Below are 21,702 nucleotides of genomic sequence, written 5' to 3' on the forward strand. Positions count from 1 at the left end.
GAAGATATATTGATCAACAGTGTTCCGAAAAATCACAACACGAACCGGATAGCTTACTACGAAGCGTGCGTAGTGAATGAGTCCTAGTAATAGCGTATATAATCTGCTTGTAGAACAGCTCTTCCTACTTAGAATGGCTATACAAGTGGCAATTAAGCTTGAAAGAATTACTTGAGAAAACCCGTGCCATAATATAAACCATGCGTTAAACATTATTTATTCATAACACCACGCATTTTAATGCTCTTCCTCTTGCTACGCGATGAAACTACAGAAAGCTTACGTTTGCATCACACATACTCATATACACATAATTACACTTTATCACACATACACAATACATTTTTAATCCACAATCGTCTGAACTCTCGATCGAAGCAGATCGTTTTCTTGTGCTGTGCATAGAGTAGATCAATATAAATATATACATTGTGAAGGCCAGTCATTGTTTGCGGCAGGCTTTGTTCGCCGGTGCCTAGGTTGGTGAAGTGAATAGTTCAATAACCGGACAAGCCGCTATATAAGCTAAGTATCTTTTTTTTTTCTCATTTCCCTTTCCCCCGATCTGTCGCTACTTCTTAGATCTCTTTCCCCTGAATATAAGTTTCATCTCTCGTTTACACCACGTGCTATCCTCGTGCCTAAATGGCCGAGGGCGAAGTAACATTGGATGGGAATGATATTCCCATGGATATACCGGATAAACCCGAAATTACTCCCTCCCCTGATTCCCCCAGTCCTCCTCGTATTAAAACATACCCACCCAGTTCAACTGGGCCCTGGGTGGTCTATTTCCGGCCCATTACGAAATCGCTTAATATTTTAGAGATCTCACGGGAGCTGACTGCTAACTACCCGGCCGTAGCTCAGATAACACGTGTTAGAGCTAATAAGATACGCATATTAGTGAATGACCTCGACCAGGCAAACCAGATTGCTCGCTGCGAGCGCTTTACAAAGCAATTTAAGGTGTATATACCTTGTTTGGCAGTGGAGATCGACGGGGTCGTTGCCGAACCGGGTTTGAAGTGCGAAGACGTGTTGAAGTATGGAGTTGGTTGCTTTAAGGACCCCTCACTTGAACATGTGAAGATTCTGGAATGTAAGCAATTGTATTCAGCAAAAACTGAGAATAATAAGACAACTTATTCATTGTCAGACTCGATTCGGGTGACTTTCTCCGGGTCTTCCCTCCCCAACTATGTCCTCCTGGATAAGGTTCGTCTACCGGTTCGCCTGTTTGTACCGCGGGTAATGAACTGCAGCAATTGCAAGCAGCTGGGCCACACAGCCACCTATTGTGGCAATAAGAAAAAGTGCGGCAAATGCGAGGGAGAACATGAGGATGACTCTTGCAGTGGAGAAACTGAGAAGTGTATTTACTGCGGGGGCCTTCCGCATGATCTTAAATCATGCCCCGCGTACAAACAGCGCGGGGATAAAATTAAGCGCTCCCTTAAGGAACGCTCGAAGCGCTCTTATGCAGAAATTCTTAAGAATGCTTCGCCATCTGTCCCTTCCGAAAATTCCTTTGCTCTTTTGGCTGGCGTTGAGCAAGAATCTGACGACCCACAAGAGGGAACATCTTTGGTTAACCCAGGGGAGTCCAGGAAGAGGAAAAATCAAGCTTCCCCTAGATTGCCTCGTAAGGGTGCCAAGGTGTCGTCCACTCAGAGTGCGCCAACTACAATCAATAAATCCAACGGAAGTGATGCACTAAAGCCGAAGCAATTTGCTCCAGGACTTGGAAATTTTAATTCTAACAAGGAGTATCCACCACTTCCAGGGACACCAAAAACCCCAAGTGTTCCCTTTTTTCAAACAAATACTCAGTCCAGTAGCGGACTAATGAAATTTTCTGACATAGTGGACTTAATTTTCACAGCTTTCAATGTTACTGATCCTCTTAAAAGCATTCTGATACATTTTCTCCCTATGGTGCAAACATTTTTGAAACAGTTGACTGCTAAATGGCCCCTCCTTGCAGCGATTGTATCCTTCGATGGCTAAGTCATCAAACGAGGTCACTGATTCGATCACTGTCCTACAATGGAATTGCAGAAGTATCCTCCCGAAAATCGATTCCTTCAAATTCTTACTAAACAGTTTAAAATGTGATGTTTTCGCATTATGCGAAACTTGGTTAACTTCCGATATAAATCTCAACTTCCACGACTTTAATATAATCCGTCTGGATCGAGAAAACCCTTATGGAGGAGTACTTTTGGGGATCAAAAAGTGCTATTCTTTCAACCGAATTAACCTCCCTTCGACACCAGGCATTAAAATTGTCGCTTGTCAAGTTCTAATCAAAGGTAACGACCTTTGCATTGCTTCCATCTACATTCCTCCTAGAGCCTCGGTAGGGCACCGAGCGCTTTGTAATATCACGGAATCCTTACCGGCACCGCGGCTAGTTCTGGGAGACTTTAACTCGCACGGTACGGTATGGGGCTGTCTTCATGATGATAATAGATCAACATTAATCCAAGATCTTTGCGATAATTTCAACATGACCATCTTAAACACGGGAGAAATGATGCGGATTCCTACACCACCAGCACGCGCAAGCGCGTTGGATTTATCGCTTTGCTCGACATCGCTACAGTTAGATTGCATGTGGAAGGTGATCCCTGATCCCCACGGTAGCGATCATTTGCCTATCGTGATTTCAATTGCTAACGGTTCAAGACCATCGGAAACAATCAATGTCTCGTATGACCTCACACGGAACATTGATTGGAAGAGTTACGCGACCGCGATATCCGTTAAAATCGAATCCACTCAAGAACTTCCTCCGGAGGAAGAGTACAGGTTTTTGGCTGGCTTGATTCTCGACAGTGCGAATCAAGCTCAGACTAAACCAGTACTCAGCGCGAATACCCATGGACCCTATGGTGGGATAAAGAGTGCTCAGAGCTGTACGCGGAAAAGTCCACTGCATATAAGGCCTTCCGGGAAGACGGGTTACCCGCCAGCTATCTACAGTACGCGTCGTTAGAAAGGCGAATGAAGAGTCTAATGAAAGCCAAAAAACGCAGTTATTGGCGCCGGTTCGTCGACGGGTTAACGAGAGAAACAGCGATGAGCACTCTTTGGGGTACGGCTCGACGTATGCGTAACCGTAATAGTACCAACGAGAACGTGGAATATTCAAACCGTTGGATATTCGCTTTCGCCAAGAAGATCTGTCCGGACTCTGTCCCGGTACAGAACACGTGCCGCGCCGCGTCTCCTCCCGATACCGCGAACGAAACACCGTTTTCGATGGTGGAGTTCTCACTTGCTCTCTTATCGTGCAACAATAACGCCCCAGGGTTAGACAGAATTAAATTCAACTTGCTGAAGAATCTGCCTGACACTGCAAAAAGGCGCTTGTTGAATTTATTTAACAAGTTTCTTGAGGGTAACATTGTCCCTTATGAATGGAGGCAAGTGAAGGTCATCGCCATCCAAAAACCAGGAAAACCAGCCTCCGACCACAACTCGTATCGGCCGATTGCAATGCTGTCCTGTATTCGGAAGTTATTCGAGAAAATGATCTTGTTTCGCCTCGACAATTGGGTTGAAGCAAATGGCTTACTGTCAGATACACAATTTGGCTTCCGCAAAGGCAAAGGGACGAACGATTGCCTTGCGTTACTTTCTACAGAAATCCAAATGGCCTATGCTAACAAAGAGCAGATGGCATCAGTCTTCTTGGATATTAAGGGGGCTTTTGACTCAGTTTCTATCAACATTCTGTCAGAGAAGCTGCACCAGCATGGTCTTTCGCCAATTTTAAATAACTTTTTGCTAAACCTGTTGTCTGAAAAGCACATGCACTTTTCGCATGGCGATTTAACAACATTGCGATTTAGCTACATGGGTCTTCCCCAGGGCTCATGTCTAAGTCCACTGCTCTACAATTTCTACGTGAATGACATTGACGATTGTCTTGCCAATTCATGCACGCTAAGGCAACTTGCAGACGACGGCGTGGTCTCTGTCACAGGGCCCAAAGCTGCCGACTTGCAAGGACCATTACAAAATACCTTGGACAATTTGTCTGCTTGGGCTCTTCAGCTGGGTATTGAGTTCTCCACGGAGAAAACTGAGTTGGTTGTTTTTTCTAGGAAGCGTGAGCCGGCGCAACTCCAGCTTCTATTAATGGGTGTAACGATCAATCAGGTTTTCACATTTAAATATCTCGGGGTATGGTTCGACTCTAAAGGTACCTGGGGATGTCACATTAGGTATCTGAAACAGAAATGCCAACAAAGGATCAATTTTCTCCGAACAATAACTGGAACATGGTGGGGTGCCCACCCAGGAGACCTGATCAGGTTATACCAAACAACGATATTGTCGGTGATGGAGTACGGGTGTTTCAGTTTCCGCTCCGCTGCGAACATACACTTCATCAAACTGGAGAGAATCCAGTATCGTTGCTTGCGCATTGCCTTGGGTTGCATGCACTCGACCCATACGATGAGTCTCGAAGTGCTGGCGGGCGTTCTTCCGCTATAAAATCGATTTTGGGAACTCTCATATCAATTGCTCATCCGATGCGACATTCTGAACCCGTTGGTGATTGAAAACTTCGAGAGGCTCGTCGAGCTTAATTCTCAAACCCGATTTATGGCCTTGTACTTCGACTACATGGCACAGAACATTAACCCTTCTTCATATACTCCCAACCGTGTTCGTTTCCTAGATACTTCTGATTCTACTGTATTCTTCGACACATCCATGAAGGAAGAGATTCGTGGAATCCCGGACCATATACGCCCGCAAGTGATCCCCAATATATTTTATAATAAATTCCGAGAAGTCGACTGTGACAAAATGTTCTACACTGACGGATCAAATCTCGATGGGTCCACTGGCTTCGGTATCTTCAACAATACTATCACCGCTTCATTCAAGCTCAATGATCCCACTTCAGTTTACGTCGCAGAGTTAGCTGCAATTCAGTACACCCTTGGGATCATCGACACTCTGCCCACAGATCACTACTTCATAATTTCGGACAGCCTCAGCTCCATCGAGGCTCTTCGTGCGATAAAGCCCAAAAACAATTCCCATATTTCCTGGGGAAGATACGGGAGTCCTTGTGTACGATATCTGAAAAATCTTATCAAATTACCTTTGTTTGGGTCCCCTCTCATTGCTCTATTCCGGGCAATGAAAAGGCCGACTCATTAGCAAAGGTGGGCGCATTAAATGGTGACATATATGAAAGACCAATCTGCTTCAACGAATTTTTTAGTATTTGTCGTCAGAGGACACTCAGCAGTTGGCAAACCTCGTGGAGCAATGGTGAACTTGGACGATGGCTACATTCCATTATCCCAAAGGTATCAACGAAGCCTTGGTTCAGGGGGATGGATGTGGGTCGGGATTTTATTCGTGTAATGTCCCGACTTATGTCCAACCACTACACCTTGGATGCGCATTTGCGGCGTATTGGGCTTGCGGAGAGTAGTCTGTGCGCTTGTGACGAGGGCTATCACGACATCGAGCACGTTGTCTGGGTATGCGCCGGGTATTTGGACGCCAGGTCTCAGTTAAAGGATTCCCTTCGTGCCCGAGGTAGACCACCCAATGTCCCAGTCCGAGATATGCTGGCAAATCGTGATTTTCCCTATATGTCCCTTATTTATACTTTCATAAAAACGACAAATATCCCAATTTAGCCCCTCTCTTTTTATTTCTCGTTTTAGAAGTTTTCTCCTGCCTTTTGGGACCGATCAGCTCCAGACTGCAACTATGTAACCGCCGTCGCACTTACCACTACGGAAACTGAAGCGAGAGCGACTCGAGGTCCGATGACTTTTGAAGGATTCCCCGCGGGTCCGAAGAATACCATCCGCCAATCCGACCTACTAGACTGAGGCGCTAATTTGTTTCGCTGATCTCCAGTTTGCCCGAAAGTTGCAAGTTTTGCTCTTCTCTCCCGGTCACCATCTACGCTTTCTCTCCCCTGTCCTTGATACAACTGCTTCTACAGCCCCCTCTGAATATCTTGACCAAGCATAAGTCTCCGCTAAAAAAGTTCAAATTTGTATTCTGTATTCCTAGTTTTAAGATAGTTGTAATTTTACCTCTTTGTTAAAACTATTGTCCCCCATCTTGTAAATAGAATTGTATCCATAGTTTTAAAACACCTGCGAATTTTCTCATAAATATTTGTTCCCCCTTTTGTGTACCAAACTATATTGTTAGTTTTAAGATAACTGTAAATATTTCCTAAAAAACTATTACTATTGAATTCCTTGTTTTAAATTTTTTCATAAAAAAAAATCTTTTGCTCCCTCTCTTGTATATAGAATCTTATTTCTAGTCTTAAGATAGCTGTAAAATTTTTCTTTTAAAAAAAAAAAATATTTCGCCATTGTAACCTCCTAGTTTTAAAATATCCAAAATGTAAAAACAAAAGAATTTGGCACCGCCAAGCTAACGCATTTGTGCCTATCAAATAAACGAAATGAATAAAAAAAAATACATTTTTAATGGAAAAAATTGGATAAAAAGAAAGTTCAAAAGGGGGTCGCTCTTGCCCCTTTGAGTTGTCGGTCTTACCCGCAGCGTTTTTAAAATGTCATTTTTCTCTGGCAACCAATAATTTTTAATGAATTCAATTTTTTGAAACGCTGAAACAACTATATTTTGTTAAGAACCACCTAAACAAGGATTATGCACAGAATATAAAATTTTAGGAGCTTTGTGGAATTTTAGAAAAATTATTGCGCTTAAGGTGTCGGACTTGCCCCGCAGTCCCCTACAAGATTGAACAATCATAATTTTTTTTAAAAATTGTTCACAGCTATTTTAAGACTAGGAATGTAGATTAATATAAAAGAAGGGTAACAAACTTTTATGAGAAATTTCACAGCTATCTTAAAACTAGGAATACAATTAGATATACAAGATGGGAAACGAAAAAAAAATGAAAAGGTTCAAGGCTATCTTAAAACTGGGAATATAATACAAATTGGTTTTTGTAACAGCAGCAGGAATTGTATCAGGAACAGGGGGAGCAGGCGAGCACGATGACGGGGAAAGAAGAACCAAACTTGCAACTTTCAGGCAAAGTGAATAACAGTGACATGAGTTAGAGCCTCAGGCTGATAGATGGTGGATGCCTAGGATCGGGTCGACGGCGGAGAATCCTTCAAGAGTGATCAGACCATCGACCTGCTCTCTCTTTGACTTCATTTTTGTAGGCGTGGTAAAGGTAACGGCAGTCATATAGCACTCTGGTGCTCCAAAAAGAAGGCGCTTCTAAGAACGAGAAATAAAGGATATGGGCTAGATTAGGTAATTTGTCGATTTAATAAAAAGGTAGATAAGAGACATATTGAGAAAATCGCGACTTGCCAGGATATCAACGAACTGGAACATCGGGTGGTCTACCTCAGGCCCGGAGGGAATCCTTGAACAGCGATCTGGCGCCACAATACTCAGCGCACTCCCAGACAACGTGTTCGATGTGATGTGAATGTGCACCGACTACTATCTGTGAGCCCAATACGCCGCAAATGCGCATCCAATGTGTAATGACTGGACATAAGCCGGGACATGAAATCCCGACCCACATCCACATCCACCCCCCCCCCCCTCTAACCAAGGTTTCGTTGATACCTTCGGGATAATTGAATGTAACCGTCGTCTAAGTTCCCCATTGCTCCACAAGTTTTGCCCAATGTCGAGTGTCCTCTGATGACAAATACTGAAAAATTAGTTGAAGCAAATTGGTCTTTCGTAGATGTCACCTTCTAATGCGCCCACCTGTGCTAAAGAGTCGGCCTTTTCATTACCCGGAATAGAGCAATGAGAGGGGACCCAAACACAGGTAATCTTTCAGATAACTTGCGCAGAGACTCCCGTATCTTCCCCAGAAAATACGGGAATTGCTTTTTAGGCTTCACCGCACGAAGAGCCTCGATAGAGCTAAGGCTGTCCAAAATGATGAAGTAGTGGTCTGTGGGCAGAGTCTCGATGATGCCAAGGGTGTACTGAATAGCAGTTAATTCAGCGACGTAAACTGAAGCGGGATCATTGAGCTGAATGAAGCGGTGATAGTATTATTGAAGATACCGAAGCTAATGGACCCATCGAGATTTGATCCGTCAGTGTAGAACATTTTGTCACAGTCGACTTCTCGGAATTTATCATAAAATATGTTGGGGATCACTTGCGGGCGTATATGATCCGGGATTCCACGAATCTCGTCCTTCATGGATGTGTCGAAGAACACAGTAGAATCAGAAGTATCTAGGAAACGAACACGGTTGGGATTGCACGAAGTAGGATTAATGCTCTGTGCCATGTAGTCGAAGTACAAGGACATAAATCGGGTTTGAGAATTAAGCTACACGTGCCTCTCGAAATTTTCAATCACCAATGGGTTCAAAATGTCGCATCGGATGAGCAATCGATATGATAGTTCCCAAAATCTATTTTCTAGCGGAAGAGCGCCTGCCAGCACTTCAAGAATCATCGTATGGGTCGAGTGCATGCAACCCAAGGCAATGCGCGAGCAACAATATTGGATTCTTTCCAGTTTGATGAAATGTATGCTCGCAGCGGAGTGGAGACAGAAACACCCGTACTCCATCGTGGACAATATCGTTGTTTTGTATAACCTGATCAGGTCTCCTGGGTAGGCCCTCACTATGTTCCAGTTATTGTTCGGAGAAAATTGATCCTTTGTTGGCATTTCTGTTTCAGATACCTGTGACATCCCCAGGACAGGTACCTTTAGAGTCGAATCAGACCCCAAGATATTTGAATGTGAAGACCTGATTGATCGTTACACCGATTAATAAAAGCTGGAGTTGCGCCAGCTCACGCTTCCTAGAAAAGACAACCAATTCAGTTTTCTCCGAGGAGAACTCGATACCCAGCTGGAGAGCCCAAGCAGACAAATTGTATCTTGCAATGGTTCTTGCAAGTCGGGAGCATTGGACCCTGTAACAGAGACCACGCCGTCGTCTGCAAGTGGCCTTAGCGTGCATGAATTGGCAAGACAATTGCAATGCCATTCATATAAAAATTGTAGAGTAGGGGACTTAGACATGAGCCCTGGGGAAGATCCATGTAGCTAAATCGCGATGTTTTTAAAGCGCCATGCGAAAAGTGCATGTGCCATTTGGATTTCTGCAGAAAGCAACGCAAGGCAATCGTTCCTCCCTTTGCCTTTGCGGAAGCCAAATTGTGTATCTGACAGTAAGCCAAGATCATTTTCTCTAACAGCTTCCTAATACAGGAAAGTATTGCAATCGGTCGATACGAGTTGTGGTCGGAGGCTGGTTTTCCTGGTTTTTGGATGGCGATGACCTTCACTTACCTACAGTTATGATGGACAATGTTTCCCTCATGAAACTTGTTAAATAAGTTCAACAAGCACCTTTTTACAGTGTCAGGCAGATTCTTCAGCAAGTTGAATTTGATTTTGTCTAACCCTGGGGCGTTATTGTTGCATGATAAGAGAGCAAGTGAGAACTCCACCATCGAAAACGGTGTTTCGTTCGCGGTATCGTGAGGAGACGCGGCGCGGTATGTTTTCTGTACCGGGACAGAGTCCGGACAGATCTTCTAGGCGAAAGTGAATATCCAGCGGTTTGAATATTCCATGTTCTCGTTGGTACTGTTTCGGTTACGCATACGTCGAGCCGTACCCCAAAGAGTGCTCATCGCTGTTTCTCTCGTTAACCCTTCAACGAATCGGCGCCAATAACTGCGTTTTTTGGCTTTCATTAGACTCTTCATTCGCCTTTCTAACGACGCGTACTGTAGATAGCTGGCGGGTAACCCGTCTTCCCGGAAGGCCTTATATGCAGTGGACTTCTCCGCGTGCCGCTCTGAGCACTATTTATCCCACCACAGGGTGGGAGACCGTCCATGGGTATTCGCGCTGGGTACTGGTTTAATCTGAGCTTGATTCGCACTGTCGAGAATCAAGCCAGCCATAAACCTGTACTCTTCCTCCGGAGGAAGCTCTTGAGTGTATTCGATTTTAACGGATATCACGGTCGCGTAACTCTTCCAATCAATGTTCCGTGTGAGGTCATACGAGACATTGATTGTTTCCGATGGTCTTGAACCGTTAGCAATTGTTATTACGATATGCAAATGATCGCTACCGTGGGGATCAGGGATCACCTTCCACATGCAATCTAACTGTAGCGATATCGAGCATAGTGATAAATTCAACACGCTCGCGCATGCTGGTGGTGTGGGAATCCGCGTAATTTCTCCCGTGTTTAAGATGGTCATGTTGAAATTGTCTTGGATTAATGTTGATCTATTATCATCGTGATGACAACCCCATACCGTACCGTACGAGTTAAAATCTCGTAGAACTAGCCACGGTGCCGGTAAGGATTCCGTGATATTACAAAGCGTTCGGTACCGATGCTCTAGGAGGAATGTAGATGGAAGCAATGCAAAGGTCGTTACCTTTGATTAGAACTTGACAAGCGACAATTTTAATGCCTGGTGTCGAAGAGAGGTTAATTCGGTTGAAAGAATAGCACTTTTTAATCCCCAAAAGTATTCCTCCGTAAGGGTTTTCTCGATCCAGACGAAATATATTAAAGTCGTGGTAGTTGATATTTATATCGGAAGTTAACCAAGTTTCACATAATGCGAAAACATCACATTTTAAACTGTTTAGTAAAAATTTGAAGGAATCGATTTTCGGGAGGATACTTCTGCAATTCTACTGTAGGACAGTGATCGAATCAGTGACCTCGTTTGATGACAGATGAACATTTTATATATCTTTAGTCAGCTTATACGAATACCTTTCGAACGCGCTGTAGATTGTTGAAATTGGACTATTTTCAAAAGAGACATTTGACATTAAATACGGACGAATAATTTTAATCATTTCCCATAGCCATTGTTAAACCAAGCTGCTTCTGACTGGAGAGCAGGAATACAGAAACGACAGACAAGTAACGACTGAGCGTGTTCCTTAGTCCCAAGTTGGAATATTGGGAGACCCGCATGTACAAGCTTTTCGTCGGAAGTTGTGAAGGCAACACGGAGTTCCCGGTGAGATTTGCCCATTTTCTTTTAACCATATTGTTTTCAGGAGAGCTGCGTATAGGGTAATTTCAGGAGAGATGCCGCATCAAGAGAGATGCCGCACTCTCTATATCTCGTATATGGGGTCACTTTTATACGGTAATATGATTTTGAGAGTTTGTCTTTCGAAGAATTATAACTCTAGAGATGTAAAATAATCCTTTTTAATTACTCACGAAAATTTTATTAATGATTTTGTGCGTTCAGTTGCATCAGGGAGTGCCGAAAATTTGTCAGCAACGCATTAAAATTTTGTTTTTGACATTGTTCGATTTTTTTTTTTTTTTGGTGAATCATGTATCGGTTGAATAGCTAGGACCTTTTGGAAGACATGACTGAATCATGAGCACGATCATCCATAATTTTAGAGGAAAACGTCGTCGGGCGGCATCTCTCCCCTACAATTGGGAGAGATGCCGCATCAAAATTGCGGGTGAGATGCCGCATTCAATGGAAGAGGGTGCATAGTAGGGCATTGCAGAAAAAACATTTTTTTTAGTTCTCAAAGGCCCCCCCCCTCTCATATTGTGACAAATGTCAAAGTAAGCTCAGATGCCAAATTTTACATCATTTGGATAATTCTAGACCCCCGCCCACTTCGCTTGAAATTTTTGAAATTAATGCTATGGGAAAATGTGAAGGAAAAATATATTAAATGCTATAACTTTTGAAGTAGCAATCAGAAAATTACAATTTATATATCTTTTTAAAGGAAATAACCTTAGTATTGGAATGGAGATATTCCTGTTCCTAGAAAAATACGGGTGCAAACCATACATATTTTGCAGTTTTTCTAATGTGAAAAATCTCAGAAATCGAACGGAACCTTTTAGACCTTTGTCCGAATACGAGAAGTTGGGGTTATAGGGCCTTTTGTCATCTATATTAAATTTTATCATTTTCTTGTGTATATATCTCTATTATTCTTTCAATTCAATTTTCATAAATTGTACCTTGTTGAACGTGGAAAATTCTTAGAAATACAACAAAAATAGATTCGTTTGCGTTAAAATTCAAAAACATCTAATTTTTTGACATTAACTCTACAAATCACATTTTTTTCATTAAATGTCCTAATACCACAACTTCACCTATTTTTCCAGGTATGAAACTTTTCTCATGTGATTCCTAAGTGCATTTTTCACTATAAATAGTAAATTAAATAAGAATTGTGTTGTTAAATGGAGTTAATATGTGCGATTTTATGATAAAAATGTGAAATCGAGACTATATGTCTGATAATTTGATGTTTCTGAATTTTACCGGTAACGAATCTATTTTTATTTTGTTCCTATGGATTTTCCACGTTCAACAAGGTATAATTTATGAAAATTGAATGAAGAATAATAGAGATATATACACGAGAAAATTTAATATAAATGACAAAAGGCCCTATAACCCCAACTTCTCGTATTCGGACAAAGGTCTAAAAAATTCCGTTCGATTTCTGAGATTTTTTCACATTAGAAAAACTGCAAAATATGTATGATTTGCACAACGGAGCAGAAAAATTAAAAAAAATGGGGGGTTTTGGAGTCAAAATGACACAGTACCCCACTTTCCCGTATTTTTATAGAAAAAGGAATATCTCCATTCGAATACTAAGGTTATTTCCTTTCAAAAGATATATAAATTGTAATTTTATGATTGCTACTTCAAAAGTTATAGCATTTAATATATTTTTCCTCCACATTTTCCCATAGCACCAATTTCAAAAATTTCAATCGTAGTGGGCGGGGGTCTAGAATTATCCAAATGATGTGAAATTTGGCATCTGAGCTTACTTTGACATTTGTCACAATATGAGAGGGGGGGCCTTTGAGAATTCAAAAAAAATTTAAGTTACTCCAACTTAACAGTTACACAAGGTTGAGAACGAAAAATATTTTTAAAAAGTACCCCCTTAAGAAAAGTGAAGGTGCTAGTCGATTTATATGTGTAATCAAACTTCATGAAACTCAGCTGAAGACACTTAATCACAAAAACATCAATGAGAGCCAAAAATACTTTTGTTCGCCATTTTTCAGTTTGTTTTTTTGTGTAAAATGTTCATGGAAATTTGATGATTTTTTTTTCATTACAAAAACCATTTCACAGTATTTTAGAAACTTGTCGCAATTATTAAAAATGAATTAATCCATTATTGAATGGTTTACTTTGATGCAGGATCAATTTTTAGAAATGTGCGGCATCTCTCCCCAAATTACCCTACATTAGCAATTATTTTTACTTCCAATATAGTATTATACAAATTCGTTTCGTGTTTTGTTATCTCCGTCATCTATGAAAACTGTTTCGGTTCCGAGCATTTTCATTAAGTAGATGATTGGACTATTATGAAATAAAAATGTTTGTAAGGACGAAACCAGCTGTGTGAAAATAAGTCTACGTCATTGCAGATCGTGGCGAAAACTGATATGACAATAGATATACACTATTCTGCAACTCCATCTACGATTTGTGCATGTATTCATGCTATGCTATGCTATGCTCTGCAATGCTATTTATTAATAGCATTTAGTCGAATTTTCATGGTGATCTGAGAACTAGAACTGAAATCGCAGCTCTTGATAACACGCTACCTCAACGCGATTATTTGGAAATCGACTTTTTCTAAAAGTGCCCTCACTGTGAGCAACATATTTCGAATAGCGTTGGACTTGCAATAGCTAGTGATTAAGCAAAGGATTTTGATTTGAACTATGATAACCAGTCATATTGCCAAAAAACCGATTTAATCCACCTATCAGTGAGATGAGACATTTCCTACACATATCACTGTTGTATTATTCATTAGTTTGCCGCACACACGCAAAGTTGGCAAGCAACTTGATGTGAGATAAGCACAGTTTCGAGTCCTGCACGAATAACACTTCGAATAAACTGAATAAATTAAAGAAAAATAATAAAACAAATAATTTTAAATAATAATGAAGCAAAAAATAAAAAAAAATTATACATGAAATGGATAAAATGATTAATAAAAATCAAATTAATAAAATAAATCAAATTAGCTTAAATGAAAATTAGACAATTTAAAAAAAAAAGTTATAAAATTAGGAGAGTAAATTAAATTGTTTCAAGCTAACAAACTGTCATCCAATAATAAAAGGAACTGACTAAACCGAATTAATAAAATGAAGAAACTGAATAAAATATATCAACTGGGAGAAATGAACAATTTAATGTTTTCTGTTTTTGGTCACCGCTGGTAAATGCTTTCGCTTTAAGATTGATGTTTTTCGGTGATTATAATCACCGAAAAACATCAATCTTAAAACGATAGCAATGAACAATTTAATAAAATGTTTAAAATAAATAAACTAAACAATATGAATAAATAAAAAAATTAGTAAGATAAATAATATGAATAATATGGATAAAATTTACCCTTTCATACTTAATATTTTTCTAGCACATGTATGGTTCCAAAACCGTTTTTCTTGAAAGGGTTAAAGTAAAGAAGCACGAAGCCTGTTTTGATCAATAGAAGCTGCTCAATTTTTACATACAAATCATTAATACACATCTCCTGCAAAGTTTTCAATAGTTCGATTGGGCAGAAAAGATAGCCGAAAGCAGTGTACATTGATAACATTTATCAGTTCTCAACAATATTTGAAGACAACGAAGATATATCAAATTATAAAATTTCACCAATAACTGAGAATGTCTCTGGCAGCACTGCTTCAGTGAAATCCAATCAGAACAATTGCAATAACTTCAGTTCTACGGATATTTCTTGTAACTATTAGTGCTCAAATAAACGGTGATAGTCATAATTATTAGTTTTACTTGTTTTATGAGGAAATCTTGTCTAACCCCAAAGTTACAGCTGTTTGAAAACGTGATTAATCATTTAAAACAGGGTATACTGAGGGTAATAAAATCAATAAAATGAATAGAATCGATAAAATAAACAAAATGAAGAAAGTGATAAAATGAATAAAATTGTTTTCTTTCTATATATTTTATCATTTTGATTGGTTTTAAACAATAAAATGATTGAAATGAAAAAAATCAGCGATATTAAAAGGTAATAGATTTAATAGAATAAATTAAATTGTGATTAATTAATGTTCTAGATGAAACGAATAAAATGAATGACAGAATGAAATTAGTCAGATTATTAAAATGAATAAAATTACACAAAAGCCGTATATTCAGTCGATTACAATGCAGTCTCTTTCCACCCATCCTTATCACTTGAGAATTGTTTCATTTGGAATTCTCGTTCTGGAGATATGGGTTTATGAGTCCTATTCAAAACAGTACCATGACAAATTAATGGGTCACACTACCAGAATAAGTATTTAAATTCAGCGAAGAGCCAGTGGCCATTGAAGGTGTCCCTGGACTGCTTTTGAGACACGAAAATTCTTGAAGTCGCAAATAAATATGCTTTTAGTCACATTGACCATGAAAAATTGTCAGTACAACTCAGTATCAGTTGTAGTTACACAGTAATATGTATGACATAAATTCACAGAGATCTACTATCTGTCCAATGCATAAACTGTGATTGTAATCCTCGCTAATTTACGTGTAGAATACGGAGCACTTAAACGAAACGTATATTGAATTGTGCAATACCTGTACTAATTCTGGCATTGAAGCTTCATTTGAAGCGTTTTCATCATAAGGCAAATTTGGGTTATTGAAACCATCGCTATAAGTTAAAAGCATCCTTTTACTGGGATGCAAGTATAGTTTTATAGTTCAGGGGTATTTCGGCGCAGTATTTCCCGAATCTAATTTGTGGATATTTTTGGAATTTGATCCGTTATCTTTCATAAAAGTGCATTCCAATGCAATGGATCTGCATTTTCAATAATATCAACCCAAACAGGTGTTCTTAATTTTCAAATGACCATTCGAGTATATGTTTATTCAAAATTCAGTAGAGATACGAAAATTTTTAAAAAGTGCATGTGTGATGTCGCTTTTCAACATTTTTGTCTTCAAACAAACCTTATTACCCAATTTGAAATACCCAAGGATTTCCGTAACTATAGTATATACAAACGCTCAGTATAGAATTGAATTAAATTGGAGTTGATGTAGTTTTCGGTTTTTGGTCATATGACTCTCCTTAGTGCAAAGTTTCGAAAGAATAGCCCCTCATCTTCAGAGGAAAGCAGAGTTTGAACATAAATTAGTCATAGTTTTCTCATAATATAAATATTTTGCAAATTTTGCCAGGACCACAAATATTTTCTTTTTCAAGTAGATTGTAATATTTAGTTTGTTTCCGCAAGTGGCTCTGTTCTACACTAAAATGGAAAACTATTTATAGGGTAACAGAAGACAAAAATAGGTTGTTTTCTTTAACCTGAACAAATAGTATTCGTAGCAAAGTTCCTTAACGCTGAAATTGACTCCCCAAAGATCCTGTCCCTTCTTGATTTTCGTGCCGCGCAACGTTCTCTACGCTCATCTGGCTTACTACAACCTAGATTCCACCGTACGACGCACAATGGCGGATCTTCAAACAAAAATCGGACAAAACCTCAAATGTTACTTAATTTGGCTGAAAATCACAATTTTAGCTAATTTTGAGGTGCTGAGCTCATTTTTGATGTTAAAGATCGTAAAATATTAAATGCATTTTCCATATAGTGTCATTGTACCTTTCTTATAACTATGATCCCGTTTTCATGATAGATTTTCCGTTACTGTTCACCAATGTCAGCAATATCATAAAAAAATGAAGAACTCTATTTTAAATCCATTGTAAAACGTGTTGGTTTACTGTAGATTGTCAAACTGTACTGTGCCAAGCGGTAGAGAAGTGGAACGCAGTTTCGACTGCTACCATTCAGATTGCCTGCCGGCTGCAGAGAGCATGGAGCGCCGAACAGCAGGCGAGGAGTTAGAGTGAGTGAATTGGCGGATGATAGACGGAGGTATGGTCTACCCATGCCGAGATGGGAGTGAGTGTGCGAGAATGTAAAACACGAGTGAGAGCGTACGCTAAGTACGGCCATCCCCCCAGAAGTAATGCCGAAAGGTAGTTCCTGGGGATAGATGGCGGAGCCCAATGGAGTTTAGTCGGTATTAATGGAAGAGTCACCATTCGAGTCCGACACGTCCCCAGTGCACCCTGTGTGGTAGATTGGACCCTACCAATAGCACGTGTACTGGGCTAGGACGTAAAGGTCTTCTCCATTGTAAAAAAGGGGGGCACCTAAGTTTTGGGAAGACATGCAAGAGGGGGGGATGAAGTCCTAGATCGGTGTATCAGAGACATGGGAGAGAGGGTGGACAAGGTTGACACCGGGGGGAGGAAGGGAATATATGCTTTCAGTTTCCGGCATCTTGAATCAACGGCCAGGATTATACATTCGGACGGATGTATCTTCTATTGGGACACCGGGCGGTCTTCCTCGAGCCGGCAGGGGTTTCTCCGGACGATTTCGTAGTACGGCTCAGATGCGGATCGGCAACCACGTTGCGCGTGTGATGTTGTACTGTAGGTCTCGTGTTGTTGGGTCATTCGACAGATGTTTTGTCTCGTCTTGGAGTCGCATCAGACCATCGTTGGGGTACGATAGGCGGAAGAGGGCACTTCTGGGAATGATAAGAGATGATAGGGGGAGTTAAATTTGGATATTGATGATTTTTAGGAACGTGTATATAAGGGACATGTAGAGGGGATCGCGGCTTGCTAGTCTACCTCGAACCGGGACATTGGGTGATCTTCCTCGGGCCCGAAGGGAATCGAATAGTTGAGATCTGGCAGAACAGTACTCGGCGCATACCCAGACAATATGATCGATCACGTGATAACCGTTGCCACAAGCGCAGATACCGCTATCCACGAGCCCAATGCGCCGGAAATGAGCGTCCAGCGTGTGGTAGTTGGACATGAGCCGAGACATCACGCGAATAAAATCCCGACCCACATCTATCCCCTTGAACCAAGGTTTCGTTGATACCTTAGGGATTATCGAATGTAGCCACCTTCCCAGTTTACCATGGCTCCACGAAGTTCTCCAACTTTCGTGGGTTCTCTGATGAGTAATACTGAAAAATTCGCTGAAGCTCTTTCATATATATCATTTTGTAAAGCGCCCGCCATAGCAAAAGAGTCCGCTTCTTCATTACATGGAATGGAGCAATGCGAGGGAACCCAAACTAAGGTAATCTTGTACGATGTTCAGACAAAGCACGCAGGCGCTCCCAGATTTTCCCCAGAAAATATGGAATATTCTATGTTTCATTGAACGGAGGGCCTCTATTGAGCTGAGGCTATCCGAGACAATAAAGTAATGATCGGTGGGCAAAATATCAATGATCCCAAGGGTATACTGAATATCAGCAAGTTCTGCGACGTAAACTAAAGCAGGATCATTGAGTTTGAATGAGGCGGTGAGGTTTTGATTGAATATACCGAAGCCAGTGGAGCCGTCGGTGTAAAACAGCTTGACCCGTCGGTGTAAAACATCATGTTGCAGTCGACTTCCCGAATTTTTTTATGAAAAATGCTTGGGATGACTTGCGGACGTATGTGATCCGGGAGTTGAAGATCTTATAACACATCTTAGAAGGATTTGGAAATATCAGGATAGATCTGAGTGGTGACAGTTGCCACGGACATGATTGGAAGGGATCGGGGGTGGGGAGGAACGACAACTGAGAAATGGTAAATGATGGTTAGGGGCCGTACACAAATAACGTAGCTTTTTTCAGCGATTTTCGACGCCTCCCTTCCCCCTCGTAACATTTTGTCACAAAATCTTAACCTCCCCCTTGTAAATACTGTATCAACTATCAACCCGCCCTCCCCCTGCAAAGCGGCCGGGGAAAATCATTTACTTTTTACAGTTATTTCATGTCCCTACAAAATGTTTGACGGCTTTAAGCAACATTTTCATTATAACAGCAAATTGCGCCCGTTTCATGACATATATTTTGTTGATGGTTTTGTTTTGAATTTTATATGTCATGGAGCATTTTTCATGCTTCTCTAAGTTCTCTAAGTTCACAATCCTGCAGTTGCCAATGGTTCTAAGAAGCATACGTTCAACTAAATTAATAAATTTTGTTTGGTTGAATCTGAAGAGAAAATTCAATTCAGCTACCACACTAATGTCGTCTTTCATTAAAAAAAACACTGGGGCGGTGGATTGCACTGGTTTTGCACTATCTAGCAGAAGTGGGAATGAAACACGTCTAGTGGCCTGTCCTTCTGCTAGAAAATGCAACACCAGTGCAATCCACTGCCCCGGGGTTTTTCAATGAAAAACCCTGTAAGTGTATTAGTTGGCAATATTAGCTAACTAATGTAGCAAGCTAAATCGGCATACAAAATATTTTTGTGTGTGAATTTAAAATTATTTATCTTAGAAATGGAGGAACAATAAATTGTTTTCTCTAATCAATCGCTTTTAAAGCCCCCCTCTGAGCCAAAAATGCTACGTCACTTATGCATGGCCCCTTAGTGCTGTGACATTATTTTTGTATATATGACGAAATTTTGATTTCTTGCATCTTTAACCTTCAAACTACCAAGCCCTCTTCGATACACCAAAATCGACGTTCAATTGGCCATAACTTTTTTTCTGTTTAATCGATTTGGATGCAGTTTTTTGCCAAAGAACCAGAAATTATTCCAATTTTCGAAAATGCTTTAAAAATTGTATTCGGAGCTACGACCCCGGAGTAAATCCAGATTGCAGTGGGGTACCAACTTTTGGCCATTTTCAATTTTTCATAAATATTTTCAAAACAACGCTAGAATTCAACATTTTTCGACAAGAATTTGTTAAAAATGGCCTTCTTACATAATAATTGCACTTCATATATGAGTACCACGAATTGGCCAGTTCCTGGGAGCGGTTCCCAAAAGTGGCCATTCATGAGCTTACATTGCATATGCTTTATTATAACAGAAACACTAATTTATTTCAACAAATCTTATCAGATCGTCTACTTAGTATAACAATCAATTAATTCAATAAAGGTTTAATATAGATTTGCCACTTTCTGACCAGTTCCGGGAATTCCGGAACACGGTTCCCAGGACGAAATTTATTTTTTATGATAATCATGGCATACGGCACATCAAAAAACATCAACTCGATGATATATGAAGAATGCAATCACATTCGAAGGCATCCGGACACATGTAGACACTTGATGACCAGTTCCGAGAATTCCGGAACACTGTTCCCGTGCCAAATTTTTTTTTATGATAATCATGGCATGCGGCACATCAAAAAACATCAACTCGATGATCAATGAAGAATGCAATCATATACGAAGGCATCCGTACACATGTGGACAATTTATGACCAGTTCCGGGAATTACGGAACACGGTTCCCATGACAAATTTTATTTTTATGATAATCGTGGCATGCGGCACATCAAAAAACATAAACTCGATAAACTATGAAGAATGTAATCATATACGAAGGTATCCGGACACATGTAGACACTTGATGACCAGTTCCGGTAATTCCGGAACATGGTTCCCAGGACAAATTTTATTTTTATGATAATCATAGCATTCGGCACATTAAAAAACATCAACTCGATGAGCTATGAAGAATGCAATCATATACGAAGGCATCCGTACACATGTGGACCATTGATGACCAGTTCCGGGAATTCCGGAATACGGTTCCCAGGACAAATTTTATTTTTATGATAATCGTGGTATGCGGCACATCAAAAAACATAAACTCGATAAACTATGAAGAATGTAATCATATCGAAGGTATCCGGACACATGTAGACATTTGATGACCAGTTCCGGGAATTCCGGAACATGGTTCCCAGGTCAAATTTTATTTTTATGATAATCATAGCATGCGGCACATCAAAAAACATCAACTCGTTGATCAATGAAGAATGCAATCATATACGAAGGCATCCGGACACATGTAGACACTTGATTACCAGTTCCGGGAATTCCGGAACATGGTTCCCAGGTCAAATTTTATTTTTATGATAATCGTGGCATGCGGCACATCAAAAAACATCAACTCGATGATCTATGAAGAATGCAATCACATTCGAAGGCATCCGGACACATGTAGACACTTGATGACCAGTTCCGAGAATTCCGGAACACGGTTCCCGTGCCAAAATTTTTTTTATGATAATCGTGGCATGCGGCACATCAAAAAACATCAACTCGATGATCAATGAAGAATGCAATCATATACGAAGGCATCCGTACACATGTGGACAATTTATGACCAGTTCCGGGAATTACGGAACACGGTTCCCAGCACAAATTTTATTTTTATGATAATCGTGGCATGCGGCACATCAAAAAACATAAACTCGATAAACTATGAAGAATGTAATCATATACGAAGGTATCCGGACACATGTAGACACTTGATGACCAGTTCCGGTAATTCCGGAACATGGTTCCCAGGACAAATTTTATTTTTATGATAATCATGGCATGCGGCACATCAAAAAACATCAACTCGATGAGCTATGAAGAATGCAATCATATACGAAGGCATCCGTACACATGTGGACCATTGATGACCAGTTCCGGGAATTCCGGAATACGGTTCCCAGGACAAATTTTATTTTTATGATAATCGTGGCATGCGGCACATCAAAAAACATCAACTCGATGATCAATGAAGAATGCAATC

At 40.4% G+C, this 21,702-nt stretch overlaps 1 protein-coding gene across 1 annotated transcript in view; it reads left to right on the forward strand.

Moving 5' to 3' along the window:
- Positions 1-21,702, forward strand: part of LOC131693967 (synapsin) — a 966,657-nt gene that overhangs the window by 321,285 nt on the left and 623,670 nt on the right. The gene's annotated exons all lie outside the window — the stretch shown is intronic.

This window comes from Topomyia yanbarensis, chromosome 1 (assembly GCF_030247195.1).
Source record: "Topomyia yanbarensis strain Yona2022 chromosome 1, ASM3024719v1, whole genome shotgun sequence".
NCBI lineage: Eukaryota > Metazoa > Arthropoda > Insecta > Diptera > Culicidae > Topomyia > Topomyia yanbarensis.